A 9857-nucleotide genomic window follows, 5' to 3' on the forward strand; every position below is an offset into this window, starting at 1 on the left:
TATCTGGCTTCACTGGGAAAGGAGTGCCTTGGTGCTTTGAAGGAACCCAGGATAGGGGAACGCTATGCTACTGAGGCACAACTGGGTGGGCAGGAGGAGGAGCACGACAGGGTGACGGAAGAGGGGATAGAGGGCTTGTGGAGGAAAAACTGGAAAGGAAGATGTCATTTGAAATGTAAATAAATAAAATAACCAATTAAAAAAATAAAATAAAAAGTCTACCTATATTCTGGTAGCTCTCATGACAGCAGAAATAGATCTTTGAGAAAGAACAATTGAAGAGAAAAGTCTCAGGATTAAAAATAGTAATAATAAACTGATGTAATGTAAGAGACAAGAGTCCCTTAAATAGAAGGGAAGTTGTGTCTATAAACACAAGTAGACACAGCTTTGGGAAACTTAAGCCAGAATATCATCATGCACAGCGAAGTTCAGCAAACGAGCTTAAAGCAGTCAGATGCTAGACACCCTTCTCTTCCCAGGGAGCCTTAGGTGGCAAGAAGGAAAATTTGGTATTGCTACCAGAATCCCCACTAACAATACCTGTGAGGAGATAGAGTAGTGAGTTATAAAAAGACAAATCTGTTAAGTTTTATCTGACCAAGAGCCGACTTTAATGAAAATGTGCTCTGTAGGGTCTCAGATGGAGGGTTGTCAGTACTTTTAAGTGCCTTTTGATTTGATGATAAAAGGAGACCAGAGGAAGAACAGGACTCTATGGGAAAATAAAACAGAATCTTACATGATTTTTATACCAGACTTTCCTTTCCTTGAATATAGAAATATATTCTCAAGAACCCTATAAAACATGAATATAATAAAAATTATGAAAATAAAAGTATAGTGGTCTTTACCGATACAGCAAGAGTGATCTTCCAATAGAGAGTCCTCACTGAGAAGACCAGGATAAATGATACCCCGAGAGATTAGCAGAAAGAGTCCTTACCATGGAGTGTAGGCAAATGAAAACCATGGTCCTGGGCAGAGGAAAAACCATATGTAAAGGCTCTGTGATCAGACAAAGTAGGATGTTTACATATTTAGAATAGTCCAGTGACATATATACAAGGGACAAGAGATTTGGCTCATCATATGGACAGGGTCCTAACAGCCAAATCAAGGGGCCTTGATTTTATACTCAGGATAACGGAAAACATGAAAACATTTCAAGCTTTATCATATTACCCTAACTAATTGTTTACTAGAATCAGGAAAATGTATCAAGAGTTTTTTGTGGAACTCTAAGTACAGGATGATGACCTGGATAAGGGACCAGTAATGGGTACCTAAAGAAGGATTTAACTACATGCTTGATATCACCTGATGGAGCAGGCATATTATAATGTCTTCTGAAATAAAACAAACTTAAAGTTTTGCTAGATACCATCAATTTTTCCAAGCTTTGTAAAGACATAATCAATCTCTCAGTAGTAGAAGTCAGAGACATGAGAAACACACAAAATTTTTCCTTTGTATTTATCCTGATTGCCACCCATCACCATAGCCAACCCTTTCTCGATTGTTTACAAATCCCATACCTAACAATACTGTGTTGTCCTTGGTTCAGATTAGAAACAGGCTTTGAGGAAAAGATTTGTATCCAAGTGATTAATTAGGATACACTCACTGCAGTCTCTCTAATTGAACAGGAAGGCACCATGGGAGTGGCGGAAGTGAAATAGCAAAGTGCTTGCAAAAGAGATCTGACCTGATCCCACAGGAAGCTCAGGTTCTTCTGATTTGTCTCACTAAGACAAGAGTTCTAGCATACCTACTCTTTCATTGCTAAAAGTGGTCAATCCAGAGCTATCACCTTGGATAAGGCACAGCCATTGGCAAAGGGCCATCTTAGAAGTAGGCTATGATGTCAAAGAGAGAACCTAATGGCTCAGCATAGAATCCACACCACAATCTTTCTGTCTCCTCCCTGTAGTTATGAACATTGTTCCAAACCATTACCCAAGCTATTACCTTCTCTCACCTTGACAATGAATCTCCCTCAACTAGTTTTCTTTGCCTCCCTTTTGTTGCTCTCAAAATCTATTCTCTAGTAAATAGCCAGAATAATCTTCATGATCTGGGAGACTGACTATGTCATTCTTCAACTTTCAGTGTCATCCCTGTTGTGGTGAGCATAAAATGCAAGTCCTAGTCCTGCCTCTGTCTGCTAGCTCCCAGCATATCTTTGAACAGAAAGTTAACTTCTAACTCACTGGGTCCTTCCATTCACTCTGAGTTCTCAGCATCGGCAAAACCTTTTCCACAGTGTTTAAGCAGTTCGTGTGAACTTCTCATCCCCAAATATAAGTCAAACAAATAACATCTCTCAGAATAAAATCATGAGATTCCTTCTGAGATTTAGAAAGTTGCATATAAAGGGAGAAATAAAAAGGAGAGAAGTAACCATTAAAAGGAGAAAATAACCCTTGCCCTTTGGACAACAAAGTTGAAGGCTAGTCTGTGACTTTAGAATGCTGACCTCATTGAGAACCACCAACGACCTCACTAATGTTATCTGTGACTGCCCACAGATGCTTGCTTATTTGCGAGCCTGTATTCAAAGAAAAGCACACAAAATCAGTATTTGAATTCCAGTAATGCTCATGCTTCATTTTTTATGATCCCAAATGTTTGCATTTAATTCACATCACAAACCTATAGCAGACTGTTTATGCAACAGACATCTGTGTTTAGGCCAATTTGCAGCTAACCTTCCTGTTTTGAATTCGATGTTATGGTTAATCTCAAAGTGACAACTTAATTTTTTTTAAATGTAGCTCTTACTGTCATGTAAAATTTTAGCTGTGCATTTGCCTTTCCTACATCTATTTTCTGTAAGTTTTCTGTGATTTAATGGTCATCACAGTTAGATACTCACTCACATCACAAGAGAAGTCCAGAATCAGACTGAATAGTTTCAGCCATTTGTTTATTAGATGGTGGGTCCAAAATTTGAGACTCACTGAAAGCATCCTGTAGAAGTACCTCATGGAATTCAGTGTATTCAATGGGAAAACTCAGTGTAGCACTAAAGCCACATGCTCTGAATATTTTCATGATTCAGTGAATGTTTAGAGAATTTAAAAACTACTGACCTTTTAACATTATGCACAAGATGATGTCAGTTGCTCTTTACACAACATTTAAAACATTTTCAGGTTATCAGGAGCATACTCCACATACAGAACAAAAGACTGAGATACATACCATGGATAGCTGCTGTTTGTTTATTAGTGTGAATTTAATCTCAGTCCTTCTGTAGGCATTGTTATGGAAGTCTAGTTTGAGGATCCTCTCAGCTAAGCCCCAAGGCAGTCTGGCTTAAGTAGAGCTTGGCCAATGGGCACCACTGATGGGCACCACCAAAGGAAACTGGAGGTTGGGGAGGAGAGAGGAGTGACTCTGCTCTGTTCATACTTTGGCCTATGCTACCTCCAGGTCATGTTCCACTGCAACTAGGACAAACAGGAATTCTGTCCCTTCTTCAAAGCGCTAGTCTCATAAGGCTTCAGTTATATTGTTTTCCATTCAGGAATAGTGGGGCTTCCTTTTTGTTAGTGTTTAGGGCTACCTTCATGGTGATTTCTTTAACATTCACCTCCTATGAATGTTAAAGAAACTGAAGAAACTGATTTTTCCACCCATTTTTCATCCTGTTTCTGGAAATTGTTTGACATATGGGTACTTAGAGTATAATTATTTATGCTATGATGACTCATTTAAGTTTTCAGTTCTGAAGCTGCAAACAGATATACATAACTATAATTATCTGGATCTTTATTTAAAAAAGGGCCTAATAGAAGTGGCTTTTAGGTTTGTTTAGAAGCTGAATCTACTGCATACGTCTCAGGATGCTGAGAGAAGAGGAACAAAAGTTAGAAGAGGCCAGGTTGGGCTGCATAGTGAGTTCAAGGTCAGTTAGGTAGTGAGAACCCACCTCAAATAGAAAGTTTACCCAGTAGATATTGCCTGCACCTCTCATCATAAAAAATTAAAAGATGCTGATAATAAAACTATAGAACCCAAGTCAGGAGAGGGCATATAAACAGAGAAAGACAAATTCAGTCATCTGAGAAGGTGTCACCTCTCTCTCTAAGCTGGGACTTATGAACAAGCTGAAATTCTCAGAAGCACCAATCAAATAACAGTAGCAATAATTAGATATAAAACATTGATATTATCAGAAAATGCCAGAACCATGTCTGAAAAATTGCTACATTTACCTGCAAGTCCCTGACAGCTCAATTTGATGCTAAAGTGTTTTCACCAAAACAATGGCCTAATCACTCCATTACAGGCCAAATCACTACACTAACTGATAAGCCTTGCAGTCTGCCATCTCTTATCCTCGTCTGCAGGGGACAGGTCAACCCATAAGAGGGTGACTACAAAGAATATACATCATAAATCCATTATTGGAAAAACTACTGACTTCAGCAGCCACTGCCTTCCCCAGGGGCCATGCTCACCTGTAGATTAGGAGACACAAATAGGTATATTTTATTTAAAAGTTTGGGCGAATTTATAAGCCAGTGTTACTACCTTGCATAATCTTCCCAAAAGCACAAATTGTGAAATTGCCTTTGAAACATTTATAGAGAATACCAACAAATTGTCATATTAAACAAAGAAATCTAAGCCTTACTCAGACTTAAGCTCCCACACAACTCTCTGAGAAATTCTGGCTTGGATGTTATTCTGCATCCATTTACTTATTGATTCATTTATGTATGTTATTAGAATTATGCAAATGAGGCTTAGAATGGTTGTGCTGGGCCAACAGTGTTCTACCAAGCACAACCTGGAGAAAGGAAGGTCTTTTGATTCCAAAGACAGAATGCATTTACTTCTACCAAAATTACTTGCATTTGTTTAGGCTATTAAAAAACAATATCTCTCATAATCAGATGATAATAATTCTACTCAACTGGATTTCTAAGATATATCCCATATGACATTTATCCCCTACTTCATTGCTATTACTCTTTCAAATACCCACCTTCCTGGACTTCTCCAAAATACTCCCTAGTCACCTCTGCTAACCTTGCCCAAGATTATGCACACATTCCACAATCCATGCAGCCTCAAGAGATTGTTTTAATCTATGCAATTCCATGACATGAAAGTATAAAAATTTTTATCAAAATCTGGACTCCTGAGATAGCCTGCACACCCCATGTAATAACTGTCTTCGTTCTAAGGGTGAATCACCATTACTGATATTCAAATTAATAGTCTTTGAGCAAGTATGTTCATGTCACAATTCCTTTTCATTTACTTATATCATTGTCTAAAATGTCTTCCCTCTTCTTCACAGATTTCTCTTGTTTATCATTTGAATGTCAAGTACAGAGTCATCTTTTTCCTTACTCCATACGTAAAAGAAAGCCCTCCCTCTAATCTAACATTCTCTATCCCATTCATATATATATCTATGTATATATATATATATACACATTATAGATGAACATATCATATATGTATATGTTAAATATAACATATGTGTATATGTTATCATATACTACATATATAACATAAATACATATATATCTGAAATTTACCCATACATACTTTGATTATGTTTTAGGTATATTGGATTATTTCCTGCAAAAAAAGTTCAGTCTTGTTCACACTCCTCCCTGTGGGAGGTACATACTTGTTGACCTGACTTGTCCTGCTTGGCCACTGAAAATGACTGTAAGTGACAATAAGCCTCACAGACTATCATGAACCTCACCATGTTCTTCCAAGTATTACTAGAAATTATAGGAAATTTAAACGTCAACATATATGAGATGTTAAAGGACAAAATACTTTAATGTTTAAATAAAGGCAATTTGCTAAATTTAATTTAGTAGTTGATAATAAAAGTTTTTTTAATATTCTTTAAAATAAAGCCAATTGAGGGGATTTGTAGCTGGCTCTGTTTGTAAATGGTATACTGTGTAAACACAAGGACCTATGCTCAGATGTTTGATACTGTCATAAAATTTGTGCATGATGGCATATGCATGTAACCCTCCTGCCAGGAGAATGGATACCTACAGGCCTCTTGAATCACTGCCCAACTAGCAAAGCAGAATCAATGAGCTCCAGGGTCAATGAAAAATCCTATCTCAAAAAGATAAGATGAAGAGACATACAGGAAGACTTTCTGATATCAACCTCTGGCCTCCACAGGTACTCACACCTATATGCAAGGTACAGAGTGAACGCTCCCACACATATTCACACACAAAAGCAAACCATTAACAACGAAAGCAACTGAATTGTAAGTATGTTACATAGTAAAGGGGAGCACCTTGAACCTCTTTTCTAAGAGGAGCAAAGGAGTTTCTGTGTGCTCAGAGTGTCTTTTGTTCAAAAGCTAAAGCAACATTGACTTTGGATTCCTCTTGTACCTGACTTACACTTACTCTCCAAACTACACCCTGATCCTTGCTCTTCTTTCCTGCCTTTGAGTCTGGCCCACAGTCTTTCTTTGTTGTGTGCAGTGCCCTTGCCCAATTCTATGTTGTGAGATTATAGCAATTCATCAGATGCCAACTCTTTGTAATGTCCTTTCTGTCTTTGTCATATAGAATTAATCTTCCCCTCTGATTGTAGGGCTATTTGTGTCTCCTATGTAGCATTGATCACATCCTGCATTTCTTCCAGACCTCTAGTAAACTATGTGATGATAGGAATCATCTTATTCATTGCAACTGTCCTGGAAAAAAAAGATATTTTTAACAAATATTTGTCACTGTGAAAGATGTATTAACGTTTCCAAACATCCCTTAGCACCATAGTATGCACTTGGACTGCAGAAAAGTGAAAAACCTACATTGCTAACAAAGATTTTTCTCAGACTGGGACAGTTGCTGAGGAAGAAAGAAAGGTCAGACCTCTGCTTATTTCTGTGAACTCAAATATTCAAGAACAGGATGGGATCCGATGCTCATGGCAACATCCATAGTTAAGAATCAGCAAGTTGGTTTTGAAACATTTCTTATGTACTCCTGATTTTTCTACTACATAATATTTATAAAGCTTATTATTTTCTTTTATGAAAGAAACCAGTTGAAGATTTAGACATTCAATCCAGGCCGGCTTGTAGGAAAAGGAATAATCATGTGCATTATTTCGTCTGATTAGAAAAACATGAGGATGCACCCACTCAGAGCAAGACCTCTTCCTTGCTTCATTCCTTCAAAGTAATACATTTCCTCTTTTAAAATTGAGACACACTTGAGATAGTTCATACCGTAAGTTCAATAACAGGTATTCACACACTAATTGAATGAATTTAATGAGATTTCTCCTCTTCTGAGAGCCAGTAATAAATTGTGAACTGAAAAAGAATATATGCAAAATCAGCAAGGAAGGAGGGAAAGCTTTGTTACAAAAAAAACTTCTGTTACAATGGCTCACGGGACTCTTACTGGGCCTAGCATAACAGCTTCATGGTATTAATAACCCAGGAACCCGGCTGGCGCAAAGAAAGAAAGAAAAAGAAAGGAAGGAAGGAAGGTAAGAAGGAAGGAAGGAAGGAAGGAAGGAAGGAAGGAAGGAAGGAAGGAGGGAGGGAGGGAGGGAGGGAGGGAGGGAGGGAGGGAGGGAGGAAGGAAGGAAGGAAGGAAGGAAGGAAGGAAGGAAGAAAGAAAGAAAGAAAGAAAGAAAGAAAGAAAGAAAGAAAGAAAGAGGGAAGTAAAAGGGAGGGAGGGAGGGGCCAAGATGGAAGGGAAATAAAGGGAAGATTCAGGATACTGATTAAATGAAAACTTTCCCAAGATTTCCTGGAACAACACTGTTCAGTAGCTGAGTTTATATCATGCCAGGCAAGTCCCTGAGGTTTATTGCATTTTTTGTCCACCATAGGGAAAATTAACACTACTTACTCCAAGATATCACAGACTCTGGGTTTAAAAGATAGAAAAAAGATAAATGAAGATTAAAGGACTTTGAGTCAGATGTCAAAAATCTACCAGTTGAATCAAAAGCAAATACTTAACATGAAGGTTTGACATCACCCAAAATGTCAACTTAATTTCAATTCAAACAGTTGAAATCCTATGATGCTACAGAAATGAAATTAGAAATAGAGATTTTTCTAACTTTTTCAAAGACCTTGCAGTAAACTGAGAAAGGGTTAGGTAGGCAAGGCAAGGCAAGAGGAAAGTAAGCCCACACTGAGAAAGCACTTGAGCGGACTCCTGGGAGACACGCTATTAGTTCTGCCCACACTATAGAATGATAAAAGTTCAGGCTAACTACATGTGTTGAGACAAACTCCAGGAGCCATGCCTGACACATTCTACATTTTGAGTCTCTTCCTAAGGGAAAGAAGGCTTTGGGAGATAAGTAGCAGGAAAATGAAATGTATAAATGTACAAATTTCTATTAATATCATTCCTGCATTGATTATGCACACATTATAAGCTAAAATTAAACTGGGGTGCTACAGCAATAATTAAGGTGAGATACGACAGAAGTGTGAAATGTGGCATGGGCAGTAGAGATGAGAAAGAACCAGGTAAGATGGCGATAATGTGATGGATCACGGGAGGCCCTGAGAATAATGGTTTTTGCCATATTATAAAGTACACATAGAAAATTATATGCCTCTTTCCAAACTATTTAAGGTGGAAGGAAAAGGAGCTTATGATATTTGTGAGTTGAAACTTGATCAGTACAAATAAGTAGAATGATCTGGAATGAAAGTCATCCTATAAAGCCATGTGTGTCATGCTCTGAGCAATGACCCCACTGAGGGAGAAAAGGTAAAATCAAAACCCAATGATCTAAGCTCACCAAGAAGGATACAACCCAAGAGAAGGTTGTTTCTTTCAATATTGCACAAGAGCCCAACGAGGAAGAGGGAGGTCTAAGCTCTGCACATATAACTCCAGGTTTTCTGACTTCAGCACAAAGATGAATGATGATGTCATCAATCATGACTTCAGTACAATAACATCATCAATGATATCTGCAATACAAGAAGTGAGCTATCACTCCTTCTCTAAAAGGGGAACAAGAATACCCTTGGCAGGGAAGAGAGAGGCAAAGATTAAAACAGAGACTGAAGGAACACCCATTCAGAGCCTGCCCCACATTTGGCCCATACATATACAGCCACCCAATTAGACAAGATGGATGAAGCAAAGAAGTGCAGGCCGACAGGAGCCGGATGTAGATCGCTCCTGAGAGACACAGCCAGAATACAGCAAATACAGAGGCGAATGCCAGCAGCAAACCACTGAACTGAGAATAGGATCCCCGTTGAAGGAATCAGAGAAAGAACTGGAAGAGCTTGAAGGGGCTCGAGACCCCATATGTACAACAATGTCAAGCAACCAGAGCTTCCAGGGACTAAGCCACTACCTAAAGACTATACATGGACTGACCCTGGACTCTGACCTCATAGGTAGCAATGAATATCCTAGTAAGAGCACCAGTGGAAGGGGAAGCCCTTGGTCCTGCTAAGACTGAACCCCCAGTGAACTAGACTGGTGGGGGGAGGGCGGCAATGGGGGGAGGGTTGGGAGGGGAACACCCATAAGGAAGGGGAGGGGGGAGGGGGATGTTTGCCCGGAAACCAAAGAATTATTATTAAGTATTAAATAAATAAAAAAAAATTAAAAATACAAAAAAAAAGTGAGCTATATTGTGCTTCTTGAGCAGTGCAAGAAGAACAGAACGAAAATTATAAAATACAGTGTCAGGCTTATGTAGGATATCCAAGTGAAGCTGTACACAGGAATATATAGCTGTAATCCTCACGGTCAGGAAGGTGTCAAAGCTGGATACAAACCAGAAACAAAGTCAAATGACTTATATACAAATAAAAGCATAAAACAGCAGAGTGGTGACTATGC

The sequence above is a fragment of the Rattus norvegicus genome, chromosome 6 (genome assembly GCF_036323735.1).
Source record: "Rattus norvegicus strain BN/NHsdMcwi chromosome 6, GRCr8, whole genome shotgun sequence".
Lineage (NCBI taxonomy): Eukaryota > Metazoa > Chordata > Mammalia > Rodentia > Muridae > Rattus > Rattus norvegicus.